This window comes from Macrotis lagotis, chromosome X, assembly GCF_037893015.1.
Source record: "Macrotis lagotis isolate mMagLag1 chromosome X, bilby.v1.9.chrom.fasta, whole genome shotgun sequence".
In the NCBI taxonomy this organism is placed as follows: Eukaryota; Metazoa; Chordata; class Mammalia; order Peramelemorphia; family Peramelidae; genus Macrotis; species Macrotis lagotis.
In genome coordinates this window covers 606,393,495-606,414,972 of record NC_133666.1, presented here as the reverse complement: position 1 = coordinate 606,414,972, position 21,478 = coordinate 606,393,495, and positions in this window count along the sequence as shown.

The following is a 21,478-nucleotide window of genomic DNA, read 5'->3' as shown; positions in this document are numbered from 1 at the left end:
TTGAGATAAGTGAAACATCCTTCATCTCTCTCAAATGGTGCCATGGAAAGAGCACTGACCTAGAATTCAGAATGCATCTTTTTGAGTTTTGATAATGGTATCACAGAGATGGGCATGAACCTCAGTTCAAAGACAAAGGAGCAAATGATTCTAGAGTAAGAGACAATACAAGGTACAATCAATTTAATAGGATCAAGATTAGGAAGGGAGGTACAATGAAACCAGAACAACCTAGGAGAATAAGGATGGAAACAGAGGCTAGGATGAGAATGATGAAGGTGAGAAAGAATATGAGGGAGAGGGAGAGGGAGAGGGAGAGAAATAAAAAAAAACAGTAGCAAGTTTACAAACAGTAGCCATGGAACTCAGCAAAGCAAAAAAGAAAAGTTGTAGGTATTTTGCCGCTGGACTGATTAGCAGCAGCAGCAGTAGCCATCTAAAGAATTAGAGACAGAGAGCAGCACAAGGTAATGAAGAACAGTTACAAGATGCTTGAGACAAATTGAAAACAGCAGTAGTCATCAAGGGTAAGTGCAGAGTTTATATAGAGCAGCAGCTTTTGGTGTCCTTGCTGGGAAGGAATTGAGGTATTTCCTAATATCTCAGTGTATTTACTTTTCAATATCTTTTTAAAGGGATAGTCTTTGGAGTGGGTTTGGAGAAGGAGTTAGGTATTTATATCTCAGTTCTCCTAATGATGATATAGCCTTTGGGGCATCAACTTCAAGAATCTCAATCTGAATATCAAAATGGACTTGGTGGGAACAACAATCTCCCCTTCTAGTCAGATAGCTTTAGATGTATAGATTCTAGGTGACCCATAATGGAGCTATTTATCTCAATATCTATGAATTGGGTGCAAATGGATATGGATGGGTCACAAATAGTTTCTATAGCTTTGACAATAGGATGGGCTCAGTGATAATGAAAAACCAGTTCAGGAAATGGTTAATTATTTAACATGGTCAATAAAGAACATTTGTGAGAGAAATAGGTTAATTTTGACATTTTTCTTTTTCTCTGTTATATATTTCCTCTATTACAAGAGGATACATATATACTTTATTTAATCTGTATCAATACATACATATATTTAATCTAGACACATTAATTTAAACCCTGTTTCTTAGATATGAATACATAGCTGACTCCAACATATCCACAAAGGGAAGGACAATCTTTAAAAAAAATGAAAAACAGGTTAATGTAGACTGAGGTACAGCAAAAGATACAATCATTTGAGGTTATGGTCAGATAAACAATGATTAAAATGGCCCAGGACAAGGTCTCGTAGTCCCCTCAAATTTAGAAGAAATGACAAAGGTGGTAAAACAAATGAAAATCAAAGGTAGATGAAGAGTCAGGCAAGGTTGGTGGGTATCAAAAGATTTAAAAAGATATGAAAAGAAAAAAAATTGGATTAATCATTAAACAACTATCAAGGGGAGGGCCTCAGGAGGACATTTAAGTGCTTTATGAATAAAATATACAGATAAAATTATTTTAAAATATCATTGATAATCTTCAAGAAAACATTTTTAGTTCATTTTGGAAGCCATGTTGCAGGGCACTTAGAATTCAGTAGGTGGTAAAGCAGCAGGGACAGGGATTATTGATAATTCTTTTTAGGAGTTTGGCTGTGAAATAAAAAAGACATATGGAATGATATAGCTTAAGGGGATGGTAGAGACAAATAAAGTTTCATCTTTTTTTTTAAAGAAAGGTATGAGTTGAGAGGACTACAGGCTCATAGATACAGGATTGGAAGGAACTCTAGGGAGAGGGAATTTCCTCTTAGGACATTTTTATAAGTAAAAATAAATGAAGCAATAGATAGGAAAAGAATAACGATAAATGAATTTAAAAAATAAATAGAAAAAATAAAAGACAAAGGAGAGGAGAGTAAGGGAGAGGCTGTAAGGGAAGAGAAGGAGAATGGAGAAGAAAGGTAAGAAAGTATGGTGAGTAGAAGAGGAGGGGAGGGGAAGAAGGTGGGAGAGAAGAAGGGAAGGAGGAAAAAAAAAACAGGAGTGAAGGGGAAAGTGAGGAGGACCACTTGTAATTCAGCCTGAAACAAAGGAAGAGACTATATATGAAGTTGTAGATGGACTTTGAGGAGTAGAGAAATATCTCAAAATCATTCAATTTTTTAAACAATAAAATATGAGGCTACTTTATCAACAGAGAGAGAGAGAGAGGAGGATTGGGAATGGCACTGGGATCATAACAACTTTATATGATTGTTGAATGATTGTTTGGTTGAAGGATTAGAAAGAGGTGAGTCTCTGAGAGAAAAGAATTGAAAGAAGTATTATGACTTCTTGAAAACAAGCAGGAGCCCAACAACAAGCACACCTTCCCACAAATTCCAACTATATTTTCAAACATTCATGGGCACAAATAGACTTATTTCTTTTCCCATTTAGTTATTTGCTGTATTTAAACAGTGTCATCAGGCAGATCTTTCCCCCCATAGCTCTATCCTTGTCTTCAATGTTGCCAGCAATCAGACATGTAATGCTCTCCCTTTTTTGTAGTTCCTTTTGTACTCTTTTTGCAGTTCCTCTGGTGTTCTTGTCTATTATATTAATTTCCATTGCCCTTACAACAGCTAGATGACGGAATGAATTGAATTTTGGGTTTGTGTGTGAATTAGGTTACTTAGGTGATCCTGATGAACTGGTTCATAGATACAAGATAAAATAGCAAAACAAAAATTATTAATCCATAGATTTAAGAATTAATGAAGTGGGTGCAATAGTCATAAGGAAATAGTCTACTAAATTAGACCAAACCACAGACCTCAGAACTAAACCACTGCCTGATTTAACTACTGCCTTAATGAGTACCTTAGGTGAAACCTGGTAACACGAGCATGCTTGGAATAAACTATACTAATTTGTCAAACCTAAAGAAGCAAGCATAAGGCTCAGCAGGCCCATGTGAGAATATAACATAGAACCAAGGAAAGCTCACTCAAGCACTGCTCCTGCTGCAAGAATGTTCTGGAGTCAGATCCATCTTTTAAGGATTCATTGCTTCCCCACCACCACCCGTTACCTTGTTGCTCACCACAATGCTCATTTATATTAAAGTGTGTATTGCATTGACCAACCCCTGTCTATGTGATTTAGTAGATAGAGCTTCTCCAGCAAGGCTCCAAAGAACAATGACAAGATTGCATAAACCAGACATCTGGGTTGGGATCATTCACAGCAGTGGCATCTACCATTGGGAAGCATAGTACTATAAACTAAATGATAGAGAGCAATGATACTGACTATATCTTGTATACCCCAAGTTAAGGACCTTCCTAATTTAAGGTGCAATAAAACAGCTTGGAATCAGAAGAACTTGAGTTTAAATTAAGCCTGAGACATATACTAACTGTATGACACTAGGCAAGTCACAACTTCAATTTATCAGTTTCTTCATCTGCAAATTGGGGATATCAATATCATCTACTTCCCCAATGTGATGATTGTGAGCTTAAAATGTAATAATAAATGTATATATGTTACTCTTAGCCTGACACAGAGTAAGAACTTTAAAAATGTTGTTGTAATTAAGAGTAATAGCCACAACATTTATGGAGTGGAGTAATAATATTGTTTAATCAGGAGCTTTAACTTTGATCCTTTTTCTTTCTATTTGCCTTGCCCAGATAGGCAAAGATATATCAAAAGCATAATACTTGCATTATCCCCTCCATTGACTTTGTCCCTTTTTGATTAGGAAATAAAGAATTCCTTTGTTACATCTCTTGCCATACACAGTACAAGATTAGGGACCTCTTCTCACTGAGTTTATTGTCCATTGATGCAATCATTTCCAAACTCTGACTTCAAAATTTTACACAGAAGTTAAATCCCTGTAACTCCTCAGGATCAGTAGAGTCTCCCACCTGAAGTTAAGATATGGTTACTACAAACATTGTTATTCTTTCCCCCCTTTAATACCCGACAGTACTTTCCTAGAAAAAGCACAAGAAGAGTTGAGTGAAGGATTACTAGGAGATATGTCTTACCTGGACACATCACCAGTTACCCCACACTGATCATGGCTTGATTCCCAACTAAAATACCAATGCTCTATCTACTAAATCACAAGCTCAGAAGAAACTATTTGGTAAAACCTTTCTTTAGATAGTATATAGCTATAGAAAAGGGTTCTTCCCTGAAGGTACTTATCTTGCCTTCAGGTAATAGATGAGAATAATAAATAAAATCACACACACACACACACACACACACACACACACCTAAACACATACACACTTATACAAGACATATACATATGTATAGATATATTCACTGATACTCTTATTTTTCTACCCAAACATGCAAAAATCTAACCCATACCATACTAGTTCATAGACTCTCACAAGTCAGGTTCTCAGAATACACTTGTAAACTCTTTTAGTGTTAAATGACTACTTGCTTTCATTATCACACAATTGCTTATTTCCCTCTCCCCCATCACTACTAATACCTTGAATGGGGAAATCCAATTACTTAAGACTAAGATGTTTGAATGAAAATGACAGAACCAACCAATGTTACTGAAAATAGAACTGTACTTTCTGTAATCTCACTGGGGGTCCCAATAATGCCTCTATGAATTACAGTAAAAGGAAATTTGAAGAGAGGTGTCTTTGAAATGCTGAAACTGCATTTTCTTACATTCTTCAAATTCAATTTGTACTTTAAAAAATGTCAATGGAAAGCAGAATAAAACTAATTGTATTTTTTATGGATTTATTTTGTCATATGTGAAGGGAAATTGCAGTGGAATAGGAAAAGCAAGAGAAGGGAATCATACTTATTTATTAAATTAATCTTCCTCATATCCAGCTTTTCCATTTTGAGCGAGGTGACTACTCCTATGGTTTGTCATTAGGGTCTTTTAGTATTTTTACCTAAAATGAATGTCTATACATATCAATCATTCTCCTTCTGAAAAAAAGTGACTGTATTTACTTCTTGCTTTCTGCAGACAAATTGATTCACAATTCACCTTTCTTTCTTTTTTTATCTGGAATGGGCAATGTACCATCCTACTTCATTATTGTTCTATTTAACAAGACCTATTCATCAACAAACTTACTCATTTTTTGCCCCACTAACCATCCAAATTTTTATTTCTCAATCTGAAGTGACCAATTAGACATTATACTTACAGATTTTCCTAATGGTATTAACCCAGGAGACATGCCATTTTCTCATTTTTCCAAATTAAGCAACCCACAAGTTATGCAGTTTCATGTGTCAATAATTCTCTCTTCCTTTTCTATCATAGCTGTAATTTTTTTTCAAACCATATGAACGCAAATTTCCCTGTTTTTATTATCAGAGAAATCCTTAAAAGTGGAGAAGCAATTTAGTATTTTCTCCACATGTACTTTTTCTTTTACATTATATTAAAATTTAATTACTCAAATACATAAATACTCAAATATGTGTCTGGATATTCCTAACAGATTTATAGCTTGAAGGCCACGGATGCCTATTCATCCTATATCACCCTTGTCCACACTCTGCCCAATGTGAAGGAGATAGATATTCCTCCCTTTTACTCAATGTTATTTGAATGTAAATAGAACAAAAAGAATATCCATTAGAAATCCTTCATTATTGTTATGTGGCTAACCTATCTTTTGTGTGTATGGATACAGTTCTATGTAATTCATTACTTTGCTTCTCCTTCATAATTCCTTTTTTTTTCAGATTGGACACATAAATACCATGTGCCTCACCATTACCCTTTGGATAATTGTCAATATGAATTTTTCAAAGAGTTTAATGTTCCATTTTTCATAGACAAGTAACACTTCCCGCAGGATATTGGTATTTTAAAAAATCTGTATTTAGAAGGGACTTTGGGTTGTTAAAAGATTTTAGCAATTTCCCATAGGCAGTTTACTGCACACTTGTACTACTTTTTAATTTTGGATCTAACTGAAGTAGAATTACAACCAGCAGGACAGCCAAGCTCCTCTTCACAAAACTCTTCCAAACAAATGTAGAAAATGCACTAGATCTAAAATTCTAATGGGAAATCCAGAACAAATCTCAGTAAGTCATTTGTCCAGCCCAAGTCAAAGAGATAGACAGAGTCCTTATGACATTAGGAACAGGATCAGCCCAGTAACACATTTCATGTGGAGCACTTATAGGACTCAAAGAAATGCTTTGTATCAAAGCAAAGAAGAGGTCCCAAACACTCATACCCATAGGGATCCATGAAGATGGGAACAGGTGTGAAATGACAATTTTGTCACAAATTTGTCAATTCTCAGTTATAAAGGAGGATTGAGAAATGGACTTTATTCCAGGGATAATGTTGCCACTTCTGTTTAGAGAGATTCTGTCCAATGTACAAAGAAATGAGGAAATTTAGATGCAAGCAGTATCAGTGGCATTCAGACTCCAGTTTGTTCTCAGTTCTAGAATCTAATCAGATAGCAGAGGAATAATGAGGGTAGAAATTTCACACCAAAGGATGTTTATAATTTTTTTTACTCTGAACCAATAATTTTTTCCAAATAGTTAATGGGAGATGGCTCCTAGCAGCATTCTACTATTGTTCAACCAAAAACCCAGATCAAGAACTTGCAGAACTCAGTCTTGATAGCAGTAATGTGGGAAGATATTAATCAAAATTTGCCCTGGATTAGACCACTGACTCTTGTTCTTAACTTTTGAAGAAGAGTAAAATGACATCATTATGTTAGAGACAAATTACAGTGTTTCCGATTGTGGCTGATCAGAACAATAAGAGCTCAGAATGCTCTATCACAGGTTGGACACAAATAGTCCATGTGAAAACCTGGAATATTTATTCTAAAGTTACACATCGAGTGCTTCTTTTGAGTTACCTCAATTCTACCTTTCTCATAGAATACAACATGCTCTCTAGTGAGGGCACACCATGCTGCATGGTCCTATGTCAAAGTTTCCTATGCTGCATAGTCAATTCTAAAGTTCTTAAGAGCCCTTCTGATTGTCTTATGAGTGCTTTCCCTGTGTGAGTTCTCCATGAAATAGGCTTTTTTTTGGACAGTATATGTCTGACAATCCAACATGGCCCCCATTCTCTGTAGTAATGTTTGAGTGCTTGGCAGTTTAGTTCAAAAAAATGACCTCAGTGTCTGGTATCTTCTCCTGCCAGATAATCTTCCGAATCTTCCTAAGACAATTTGACTGGAAGTGATTCAGTTTCCTAACATGGTGCTGATAAATTATCTATGTTTCACAGGCATTCAGTCATGAGATCAGTACAACAGTTCTATAGATCTTCAATTTGGTAGTAAGTCTAATACCTCTTCTCTCTCATATTTTCTTTCAGAGCCTCCAAAATACAGAATTAGTGAACCTCATTATCTATCTATCTATCTATATGTGTATACACACACACACACACACACACACACACACACACACACACACACACACACACATATATATATATCCCTGAAAAGTACACTGCCAAGGTAAGTATTCAAAACTTCTCCATTTGTAATTGATGATTCTACGTATGGATGGTGTGGTGCTGGCTAATAGAGCACCTGGGTTTTCTGGGTGTTAATTATTAGGCCAAGATTAGTACAAGCAGCAGAGAATCTATCCATACTTTGTTGCATCTCAGCTTCAGAGGCTGCATTGAGGGCACAGTCATCTGCAAACAGAAGATCATACACCAACACTCCTTCCATTTTGGTCTTGGCTTGTAGACTTTTCAAGTTGAAGAATTTACCATTAGTGTAGTAGCTGACCTTGATGCCATGGCATGTTCATCCTTGACAAACACATTTGATAACCTGACTGAAAAATATTGTGCTAAAAAGCAAGGGAACAAGAACACATCCCTGTTTTATTTCATTGGTGACTGGGAAATCACAAGAGCTTCACGCACTATCCAGAACCCAGGCAAACACACTGTCATGAAACTGATGTATAAAACTAATGAACATCTCCGAGATTAGACCACTATGAAAGTACTAAAAGTTTACAGATACCTAGCCTGTCTTTGAGATCTTAAATTTCTCAGTAATACTAACTAAGTACAGTAAAAGTAAAAGATTAACTAAGACATTCTCACTAGAAGTGTGGCAGAAATTAGCTCTAACCTTAAGTCCAAATTCAGAAAATATGTGAGAAGAATTTATTAAAAAAAAGAATTCCAACATAAAGAATTCATATGATAGTCAGAAACTTCAGTATGTGATCCCAGAAGAAGAAAAGGACTCCAAATTATTTACAAGTAATATCTCAGACAAAAATCACAACATGGGCACAAACTCAAATCAACTTGAATTTGTGGAAAAATGAAGCAAGAGTTTTATTTACCTTTTTAAATGATAAATGATATCAGAAAATTTGGAGAGAAAATGTAAAACAAATGAAAAATAAAAAAGAAATAATTGGAAATGAAATTAACAAGTTGGTACAAGAGGTACAAAAGAGATACAAAACAAGCAACAAACTCCTTAATAATTAGAATGGATCATTCAATGAAACAAGAAGAAATAATAAAACAAATCAAAAGAATCAAAAGTACAAGAAAATGCAAGGATTTTGTAGCAAAACAATTAAACTGGAAAATTAATTGAAGAAAAATTAAGTGTCAAATAAGTATCTGAACACCATGATAAAAAAGCCCAGTTCTCCTATTTCACAGAATCTAAAAAGAAATCTGTCCAGATTAGAATCTCCTAGTCATCTTTTGAAAGAATCCTCAAAATAAAGACTCCCAGGAATAGCAACAGTGGCATCAGAGTAAAAATCTGGAATTACTAATTCAAAGAAAATAAAATTATGCAACAAGTCAGGAAAAAAAACTGAATTGAAGTACTGAGAAGACCCAATCAATACCAGGTACTATTGAGCAGACATCACTATAAAGGAATAGCGAGAGAATTTGGAAGAAAAAATTCCAAAAGACAAAGGATATTGACTTTCATCCAAATATAATGTAACTAGCACAATTAAGTATAATGATATAGGGGTGACAGTGGACCTTTAATGAAACAGAAAACTTCTAAGCCTTCTTGATGAATCCACCATAGTTGTATAGTAATTTTAAAATTCAAGCTCAAGACTAAATAGATTCATAAAAAGTAAACATGAATAATGAGACTAAAAATGGATAAACTGCTTGCATTTTGGAATGAGGAAATGATACATATATCCACTCTGTACTTTATCATCATCAGGGATCAAAGAGAGAGTCTATCTAAGTGGGTCTTGAGAGTGAATTTATTATGCCCTGATGGATTTAAAAGAAAAGTAAAAGGGAAGGGATGAGGAATACCAAGGAGGAGAAGGTGAAGAAGGTTAGGGCAAATTTTCTTATATAATTAAGATCAACAAGTAGGCAGCAAGTAGACAAGGGGAGCAGATGACTCTTCTAAATTACTCTCATCTGAACTGTTTAAGGAGGGAAGAATAAATAAATAAGGAAGGAAGAAGAAATACTCTACAGATAGACAAGAGGAAGAGGGGGAGGAATTAGGAGTGAAGCTTAAGGGAAAACTAAGTGCAAGGAAAAATACCCAAATACCTCTTAAGGCTGTGCAAATATATGTTTGTGTGTGTGTGTGTGTGTGTGTGTGTGTGTGTGTGTGTGTGTGTGTGTATACACACACATATACAGATCTTTTTGATGTGGCAAAGAATTAGATTATAATGTAATATTTTTTGCTTGAAAAAAAATGAAGAAGTAATAGATGAACATTGTAAATGTGATGAAATAGTACTATAAGAAGTGATGAAGATGTTTTCAGAAAAGCATTGTGACAATTTGTAAAAATTGATATAGAGTGAAATGAAGTCACCAGAACAACTTTTTCACTGAAATCGATATAGTGAAGGCAAAGAACATTGAAATATTAGAAATTCTTATCAGCATAATGACCTAAAATTTCAGACAATCGTTGATGGAACATTCTACCCTACTTCTGATAGAGGAATAAAGGTCAACAAATGCAGAATTACATGATTTTCTTTTCTGGACAAGGACAAAAATTTCATTTTGATAGATAATTCATATTCTAATGGATTGTTTTACTTTAGTTTTCAAGGTGGGTAGAAAGGAAAAGAAATAGAAGAGTAAGAAGATATATTTTTCCTGATTAAACTATTTCTAAAAGTCCAAGCCCAAATCAAAGGGAATAAGAAGTGTTCAGGATCTATTTGCTTAAAGGTGAACATTATAGGCTGACATCAAACTACCTATCATGGACTGGACAATAAGCATCTTTATCTGATAACTTTTTCTTTTCTGATTTCTTGATACAATAACTTGTGTTTCTGTATTTGAGAGACTCCATGATGTTCCAGGAATTTTGGCAAAATTCCTAAGTTATTTTATATTCACATGAAAAAAACCCATTTATTGTGGCAAGGTTAGAGTTAGAGTCACAAGGAGAGACAACATTCAATAAATTGTGAAGTAAATGCTGCACTAGGATTTGAACAATTCAAAGTTCACCTCTGACATTTACTAACTGATAAACTTTGAGAAAAAATTTAGCCTCTTTAAGCCTCTTTGTAAATGTGGAATTATAACATCCAAAGTACCTAACTCACAAAGTTGTCATGAATCCACATTAGATAATGTATGGGAAATTATTTTTAAAACATTTTTCAAATGCTGCAAATGTAAGTTCTTATTAAAATAGCTAAACTTGTGGGTGTATATATTCTTCATTCACCAACACTATCCCCTCAGAGCTATTATCATAGCATTGATTTGTCATATTTTGTCATATTTGCTGTATTTGCTATAAACTTCCTATACTTTACTTGAGAGTTATAAATAATGAAATGACCTTTATAGAAATATAAATGAAATTCCTGTGCATGTGAACTTGTAGAGAGCATCTAGTCCCAACCCCTTATTTTGTAGATAAGAAAACTCACACCTTGAGAAATTAAGTGACTTTCTCAAGTTTATTTAAGGGATAAATAACAGAATTGGGATTTCATAACAATTATCTGATTCTAAAGATAGGTAATAGTATTTTTTAGGCCCCTCACCAAAATCATGAGATTCAGGTAATGATAATACTATTATTCCCATATTACAGAGGAAGAACCTGAGATAAAAGAAGGTTAATGTTTGCACAAGTTTAAATATCTCCTAAATATAATTGGTAGACTTTGATCCTAGATGTCCTCACAACCAATCTAGTATTCTTTTCATTGTGTCATTTTCCTCAGCAAACACACATGAATAGTCAAATAATACTACAATATAAGATTTTTCCTGATTAAAGCTGTTTTGAAATAAAGCATATAACAAAACTCCACTATAATTTTGAAAAATTCTAGTGGAATTTTTATGCTGTTCATTTATACAAATTGTGAATAGCAGCACTTTATATTTTTCCATGTGATTTTTATAGTTTTGTGGGAACAGTTAACAAAGCAATCAGAGGACATGCTCAGATTATGATGAGAACAGGTATATTGTATCAAATAGCATGACCTAATTCTACAAAAATGTGATATGTAAAGTAGATAGAAATATAATCTATAGATAATAAGACTAATCTATGTCATATATCTGCAATAACTATATATAAATATTCCTAGATTTGTATATATCTTCTAAATATATAAATGTACATCATATATGAGATAAAATAACACTAAAGATCTTAAAGTCTATTGAAACAAAAATTTTAAAAAGTCATTTCTAAGTATTCAATTGATTTCTTCAGTGGATGGAGAATCTCCTGAGGAAATCCATCCTGCCTTCCTTCCTCACTACATCACCAAGGGTTTTTACTAATAACAAGAGAACTCACTTTAAATAAATGAAGGGCTAACTTACTGCAGAAGAAATAGGAATCTTATTCAAATATATATTGATGCCTATGACCTTTAATTGTAGACTATAATGTTACATTTCTTTTCTGAAGACATCATTAAGGTCCAATAACTAAAATAACAACAAAGCTTTGAACAATAATAATAATAATAATATTTTTTACCAGCTGTGCTCCTGAAATAGATTTCATTAAGTGCTAAATGTAATTATGAACCTATTGAAGATTGTAGATAAATAGGCAGAGGTTACTGAAAGTCAAATTAGCATTAGGGGACATTATTGATGTAGGACAAACACATAGCCCTTTGAAACCTTTACATGAATTATACATGAGGTACCATGGATGATTTCCTTCTATTTGGACAATGCCTGAGAAGAGAGACAACAAAGTGTCAAGGGGAAAGGGAAGAAAAAACAAGATTTCAATTAGTGCTGATGTGTTTGGGAACTGGCGACCCAGTTTTATAATCATGCTGCAAAGCCTCTATAATATTTGCAATTAAATCCCTTCATTGTACAGCTTAGGTGCCACTTCCTAAACAAGACTTCTCCTGTTATCTTTTGTTGTTAATCTCAACTCTCCCACAAAAAATACTTATATGACATTGTATTTACATATATATATATTTATATATATATATATAAATATATATATACTCACTTTTATATGTCCTGATCTCCAATGCAACATTATCCACTGCCTACTAATGACAATTCATAGTGGATACAGCATAGATATCTCATGCTAAATATATCCAAAAGAATTCTTATTATCTTTTCTTTCAAACCCTTTATTTTCCACAAATTTCCTATCATTGACAAGGATATCATCCTCTTATCAGTGAGTTATTCTCAAAACTCTGTGTTTCTATTAACATCTCTCCCTCTCTTTTATCCAGCATGTCCAATCTTTTACCAAATGTCATATCTCTTCCAACTTTACTATATATATATATATGTGTGTGTGTGTGTGTGTGTGTGTGTACATAGATAGATCTATATATATATGAATTTGTGTATATATATGTGTATATATATATATATATATATATATATATATATATATATCCCTTTCTCCTCATTCCCAAAATCAATACCCTAGTTCAGTTCTTCATCAGCATTTATTACACTTATCATAATACCTACACTACTTGCTAAATAAATGTCAAATGATTGACTGATTTGGACTATTGAAATTTTTAAATTGGCCTCCCTTTCTTGTCTCTCTTCACTCCAATTCATCCTCCACTTTGGTGTCATACTGGATCTTTTCTCAAGTATAGATTTGATCTTACCATCACCCTTTTTAAATAAACACCAATGCTTTCCTATAAAATTAGGATTAAATATGAAGTCATTTGTTATTTAAATCTTTTTTACTTGACCTTTTTTATTGTATTTACATTCTTCTTATACTATAATCAACCCTAAACACTGTACCTTGTAGGTGTGATAGTCTACTTTCTGTTTCTCATACTTAATATGCCATCTCCCATTTCTATGCCTTTTGTCCCCATGCTGATTATATTTTCCATTCTTACCTCCCTTTCTTTGTTTTCCTTGCTTCCTTCAAAATTTAACACAAATCCCAAATTCTAAAGGCATCCTTTTTCAATTTCCTATGCTGTCTCTTCTTATTTACCTTAAATATGTGTTAATGATATACATCTCCAACCTCTTTCATTTTTTTCCTCAAATATAGACCTCTATTTTTTTAGGTTTTTGCAAGGCAAATGGAGTTAAGTGGCTTGCCCAAGGCTACACAGCTATTTAATTGTTAAGTGTCTGAGGTTGGATTTGAACTCAGGTACTCCTGACTCCAGGGCTGGTGCTCTATCCACTGCACCACCTAGCCACCCCTATTTTTCTTTTTGTAAAGGGATTTTTCAAGCTTTTGAGTTTCCCACAAACACTGTCATATTTACTTTCTCTAGCACCCTTATTAGGGCTTTGGGAAAGCATTTATTTCTTATTGCATTAAAATGAAAACAGTCCATCCCCACATATTTCCTTATAATTTAAAAATTATGTATTATTTCATTTGTTTCCTGTATTCCATTTCAAAATGTCTAACTCATTTCATTTCTGGGTTTTGCAATAAAGAATTCTTGGAAATTCAATTCTATAAGCCCACTTTTTTCCTTATGGATGAATATGCTTATTTCCCGCCCCCCCCCAAAAATAGATTATTCTTGAATATAGCCTTTATCATTTTTTTTCTTTTTGTAATATCTTATTAAAAATTTTCATATCTTCAATATGGCAACTGCTTGCTAAGTTTTGTTTGATCTCTACTGTTACATTGTATATATCTTGCATGTACCCCATTAACATTTTCTTCCCCTTTAAAATCTGAAATTCTTGAGTACAAAAATACTTTTTTCCCATTTCTGTCCCAAGAACGTTATATAGTGTCTTATCATTTGGCAAGCAATTAATAATTTTAAAAAATAATTGACTGACTAGCTTAGGTCCATTTTTTCAATTTTCTTAGTTTCAACTGATTAATCTGTACAACAACTAAACAAAACGTAAGATAAACATCCTTGTATCTATAGTGGTACTGTGAGCTTACTCTTCCAGAGCAGTGCCAACTACTCGTTAATAATCTGTTTCAGCATTTCTCTTTTCTTGTAACAATGTTAACAAGCACCCCCTCCAACTGATAATTGTCAATTATTAGAACCTCAGTTCCACTTAACAGTTAATAAGGTTACCTTTTACAAAATATTTGGTGCAAATGCATTGTAAGAATAGAATTACAAACATTTCCTCCAAAATGTCTGAGGAAAAACGTTCCCATATTCCATCTCAGTTACCTAAGGAGAATAGGTTCACTTTTAAGAGAAATTCTTCCAAGTTTTTCCCCACATGATGCATGGCCAATTGATGTTTGATTCTTCATCTGCCATTGCACTGGACTGGGCATGTTATTTGGAACCTTACTCTGCATTGTCTGAATCACAAAAAAATCCTGGAATGGATTCAAGCTTCACTAATGATTCATTCTCCTAACTTTTAAAACTGATGAAATCATAATCATCCCCAGTCCTCTTAATCTAAAATAGGAAAGAACAAACACAAAGAAGCAAAAAAAACAGAACACAATCATAGTCTCAAGTCAGTCTCAGATGGGAACAATCCAAAGTCTTTGCTCTCATTGAAATGGAGTCAGAAAGGAGAGACAGAATAAGAGGTTGACCTGGGGTGATTAATACCTTTAGATCAACCCTGTTTATGGACAAATAAAAATTTATCTCTTTATGTGTTTAACACAACCAAACCAGTTATAGAATGTGCATATCCCAGATTTAGGAATAGGTGTGCTTTCCGTAAAAATTATCAAGTAGGCTCCCCATTCTCTTCTCTGTAGAGGAATGTCAGTTTATTGTTTACCAGTTTACTATTACACAGTAATCCACATTAAAAAAAATTGTGGTTGAAAAAGCACTTTCACATATCAATCACCTCATTGAAGCTCAGGATAAGTCTGACACATATTCTAAGTAAGGATTATCATCTCTGATTGGAAGATTATAAAATACATCACAGATTGGTGATTGCTCTAGGCCACACAGGGAGATTAGGTTGGAAAAATTATTTGAAACATGTCTTCTGAAATTTGAAGTGACTTATTTCCTCCATGATGTGGTCTAACTCCTTGTTCCCCTGAAATATTTACCAGGAGGAGACCCATAGTCTGCAGATTTGGAAAGTTCCCTTATTTTAGAATCAAGTCTTCCATTACCATATCAAAAAAAAAAAAACTTATCTGAGTTGAGAAGAGAACATCTTGATTTCAACTTCTTTAATCTTAACTTTGTCCTTCAGGGTTTTCAGAGAGTGATGAATATATAAAGTAACAAACAAACCAGCTTATAGAGCAAATGCAACCATATTGATAAAGTAACTCCCATTTTAGTATATACACATGGATTGGAAGAAACAATCTATTGTGTAATTTTCTCAGTAATTCTAGGAGCATAATTGCCAGGTCTTATGATTAAGAAAAGAAAGCAGGGACCACCAATTTTTAATTCTACTTCAATAGTTCATTTAGTTGTCTGGTAGTAGTTATTTGAATGGGAAAGTAGTTTCAATTTCAGAGATGAACATTGAGTTAGAAAATTAGTTGCACCAATAATTAACTAGATTTGTCACCCTGTAAGACCACTTAAGCACTGTGATTATTTTGTCTTTTAAAATAAAGATAATCATAAGTTCACTCTTATCTCTGTAAATTGTGAAGTACTATGTAAATGTGAAATGGTATCATTAGCATCCAAACCAAAGATATGATTATGGATATACATATATGCATGCATGCATATATGGGTGATGTCTTTTATTCTCCAATGATTGTGTACTCAATGCAACTTCTGAGACTAAAATGCAACAAACCATGGATCAATTATCAGCTGCTTGTACAAATTTGGGTCTAACAATTAACACCAAGAAAATAGAGATTCTCCGTAGCCAAAACCATACCATTTATATGTAGAACTATTGATTACAGAAAATGGGAAAATTTTAAATTCTGGGGATAAGTTCATTTGTTTTGGCAGTCTATTATCTAAGACATGTACATAAATGAGGAGGCTGACATATTCATTGCCAGAGATAGATCAGTATTTGAGACAATCTGAAGGAAAGTGTGAGAAAGAAGAGATATCAGATTGCCTACAAAACCAAAGGTGCAAAAAGCTAATGTTGTATGCTAACTCCATTGTCAAACCTGGACAGCATGCCTTTTCAGAAAATGGAATCATTTCCATTTCAATTTTCTTAGGAAAATTTTGAAGATTGCTTGGCAAGACAAAGGTCCAGACACTGAAGTCCTTTCTTAGATGAATTGTCCAGTAGTCAAACTATTTCAGAGTACAATTCCAAAGGACTGACCACATTGTTAGAGTGCCAATTGGAAATTTGTCTAAAAGACTATTGTATGGAAAACTCACACAAGTTAGTTACATAGGTCAGAGGAACACTCTCAAGGTCTCTCAAAAGAACTTTTGAATCATTTGTGAGACATGGGAAGCACTAGTTCTCAATAGCCCAGCATGGCATGCTTGCATCAAAAGTGTTGGATTATATGAGTAAAACCGAGTTTCAGTGGTTGAAAAGGCAAATTAGGCATGCAAATTTAGATTCAAAATGTTCATATGGACCATTTCTGCATGATCTATATTAGAGTCTTCTAAGGTTGAATTTGTCTGATCAGCCACAGTAGGGCACCCTGCACCCTAATGACAACATGTTAATGTCATTTTGATTATCTTCAAACACAAAGGACACCAACCAACTGTAATGTATGTATGCACATGTATGTTTGTATGTATATATGTGTACATGCATATATATAATCTAAAGAATATATATTATATATTATATATTTATATTCTCATATATGAGGTATTAAATGTCTGAGACCAGATTTGAACTCAGGTACTCCTGACTCCAGGGCCAGTGCTCAATCTACCGCGTCACCTAGCTACCCCTAAATTGAGTTGGAAAAGACCCCAGAAGTATCAAATTCAAGCTTCTTATTTAACAGATTAACAACTGAAGCCCAGAGAATATAAATGATTTGCTAAATATCACAGGAATATGTAATCAGAATCATTCTCACTTTACTCATGGTGAAATTTAATCTTTTGTCATTTGGTTATTATCACACAGGTTTTAAATGGTAACTTGGAACTCTAATTTATGTCTATTAACTCCAAGCCTATTTCTTTTGTTGTTTCCACTGCTCTACCTAACAAGGAGGTCATACCCATAGCGTGAACTAATTAGCCTTTTATTTGCTGTGGGGAAGGGTACATTTTAACTTATAGATGAATAATTAGAACTTCTTTCTAGCTGACTGACATTCTCACCTAAAAGCTGACTGATTGAGAAGCTTGCTTACCTAAGAAAATGTTATTATTTCTCCTTTTCCTGCTGTGCCCTAAGTCATGCCACAGAGTTTACATGGTTTGGACAGTCTATAAAATCAATGGCAGCAAAATTTATATTCCATTTTTTAGGACTTTACAGATTAAAAGTTATAATCCTTTTAAAATGTATTAATGATAAGTTAATTATTCATTTTGCAATTCTTTTCTTTTTAAATATAATTTCAAATTCTCTCCATTCCTCCTTCCTATTACTTATCCACTAAGAAGGCAGGCAAAATGATGTCAATTATAGATGTGAAATCATGCAAAACATATTTCCGTATTAGCCATATCACCAAAAAATATGAGAAAGTTATACTTCAATTCACATTCAATGCTCATAACTTATTTCATTGTGATGTATATCATTTTTTATGAAATTTTTGGAATTGTCTTACATCAATGTATTGATAAGATTAACCAAGATTTTCCTGGCTGATCATCATGGCAACATTGCTATTGTTGTACATAATAATCTCCCAATACCTCTCATTTCCCTTTGCAGCAATAAATATAGGTCTTATCATGTTTTTCTAAAGCTTACCCCCTCAATCATTACTTATATCTTAATAGTACTTCATCAGAATCATGACAATTTATTCAGTCATTTCCCAAATGATGAGCAGCCCTTCAATTTCCAATTCTTTGCCATCACAAGAAAAGTTGCTACAAATATTTTTGCACATATACATTTTCCTTTTCCTCTGATTTCTGTGGAGTATAGCCATAGGATTGGTATTGCTGGATCAAAGAGTATATATTGTATAACCCTTTAAGGATATTTCCAAATTAGTCTCTGGAATGATTGGACTAATTCACAACTCTACCAACAGTTTCTTAGCACCTATTTTCCTTCAGCATTTCTCATTTACTATAGGTGCAAGATGGTTTTTCAGCATGGTTTTAGTTTCATTTCTCTAATCAATTGTGAATTAGAATATGTTTCCATATGATTATAGATAACTTCCATTTATTTTTCCTGAAAACTCCATGTTCCTATCTTTTGACTATTTATCAATTGAGTAATGACATTTTAAAAATAAATTTGACTCAATTCTTCATATATATATATTTGAGAAAAGAAAGCTTTTATCAGAGAATCTTGCTGCAAAATGTTTGATATTATTGTCTATGTATTATTCTATTTAATTAGGTATATTTTAATTTTTGCTTTATCTGAAATCATGATTACTTCCTCTGACCTTTTTTTTTTGCTTGAGACGAAGCATAATAGTTTCTGTTTCAGCACTTTATTTTAACTCTGTCTTTTGTAAACAACGTATTGTTGGATTCTGTTTTTAATCCATTTTGCTGTTTGCTTTTTATGGATGAGCTCTATCTATTACCATTAACAGTTATGATTACTAACTGTATGTCCCCTATCCCATTTTCTTCTGTTTCTTCCTGTCTCTGTTTTATCTTTCTCTGTTTCTATTTCATTGTCTCTATCTCTGTGTCTTTCTCCTGTCTGTCTCTCTCCTGTCTGTCTCTGTCTGTCTGTCTGTCTGTCTGTCTCTCTCTCTCTCTCTCTCTCTCTCCATATATATATATATATATATATATATATATATATATATATATATATATATATATATATATATTATCTTTCCTCAAAAAGCTATTTTGTTTCTAACCACTGGCTCCTTTCAGTATGCTATTTTATCATTCTGTCCCCACCCCCAACCTTCTCTTATACCTCTCCATTCCTACTTCCTTGGGTAAGTTATGTTTCTTTTCGTAATCGAGTGGGGGTGTGTGTGTGTGTGTGTTTGTGTAAATGTGTACTCATGTGTGCCTATATAATTCCTTCTTTGAATCAGTTTTGAAGAAAAAAATGAGGTTCAAATCTTGACTATCTTTCCATTGTAAAAGTTTTGCCTTCTATGATTCTTTTATTCTCCATTCTGACTCTCCCTTCTCCCAGTGAATCTCCCTTCATCCTTTAATATTTTTGAGATTATTCCCACATAATCTCCTCACAGTAATTCCTTCTGTCTAAGGAGAATCATTCAAACTATCTCGACAATGATAAAGTTCTTAGGAATTACAGGAATCACTTTTATTTTAAATATCACTTTTAATTTAAATATATTGAGTTGCTTATGATTTCTCTTTTGTGATTCACTTTAGTCTTTTATTTAGTATCAATATTTTCTATTTAAATTTGGTTTTTTAATTAGGAATGGTTGTCAAAATCCTTTATTTCATTAAATGCCTATATGACCCCAGAAGGATTATTCTCAGTTTTGCTGGATAGGTTATACATGGATGTAATCCTAGTTTCTTTGTCTTTTGGAATATTCTCTTATGAGCCCTTTACTCAACTATATTGTGGTAGCTGTTAACTCTTATATGGTCATGATTATGGTTGCATAACATTTGATTTTTTTCCTTTTTGACTGCTTGCATATATTATCTTTGATCTTGAATCTTTGGAAAATGGATATAATTTTCTTGGGACTTTTTGTTTTGTTTTTGTTTTTGTTTTTTTGCAAGGCAATGGGGTTAAGTGACTTGCTCAAGGTCACAAAGCTGGGTAATTATTAATTGTCTGAGATTAGATTTGAACTCAGGTTATCCTGACTCCAGGGCCACTGTACCACATAGTTGCCCCTTCTTGGGACTTTTCATTTTGGAATCTCTTTCAGGAGATGATCAATGCATTCTTTCAATTTTATTTTGCCCTCTGGACCTTAGATATCAGAGTGGTTTTCTTTCATAATTTCTTGAAATATGATGTATAGTTTCCTTTTTTGATTATAGCTTTTAGTGGTCTGATAATTCTTTTTTTCTCTCTTTTTTTTGGCTGATGAAAGAGTTTATTAGACCATAGATTATCTATCAGAGCCGGAAGGAACCAGAAAGGTCATCAGACCCAGTATCCTAGTTTTTAAGCTGATATGTTGAAATCCAAAGCCTTTCTCTCTTTTTTATTTAAATTATGTTTTATTTTTCCAATTCCATGAAATAGTATTGAGTTACACAGTTTTCTACCACCCTTCATTCCTCCCTCATCCCCATGGTAGTGACCAGTTTGGCAAAAATTGCATATTTACATTTGCATTTAACATATATGTATTAGTCATTTTGTGAAAGAGAAATTAGAACTAAGGGGAAAGAAAAAATGAAAAAGAAAGGAAAAACATAAAAGAAGATTTTTTTCTTTTAAATGAAAGCAGTATGCTTTATTCTGCATTTAGATTCCTTAGTTTTTCCCTCTGGATGTGGATGGCATTGTCTATAGCAAGCCTCTCAGAATTATGCTTATTCTCTGAACTGCTAAGAGAAGCTTCATCCTTCATAGTTGATCATCTCATGATGTTGTTAATAGTCTAATAATTCTTAAATCACCTCTTCCTGATCAGTTTTTCAGATTAATGGTGTTTCCAATGAAATATTTCATATTTTTTCTTTTTTTTCATTCATTATTTCTTGAGTCTAATAGACTCTACTTCCACTTGTCCAATTCTATATTTAAGGGATCTTTTTTCAGTGAGATTTCATATCTTCTTTTCTACTTGATTTATTTTGTTTTCTAAGAGAATGAATGCAATCCAATGAATTTTTGTACATCTTTTTTAAAGATATCATTTTATTAAACATTTTTGTTGCCTCATACATCACATTTTTAATTTCTTTTCAAATTGAATCTCATTCTTTTCCAATTTTTTTTCTCTATCACTCTTAATATTTTTCTTTAACTC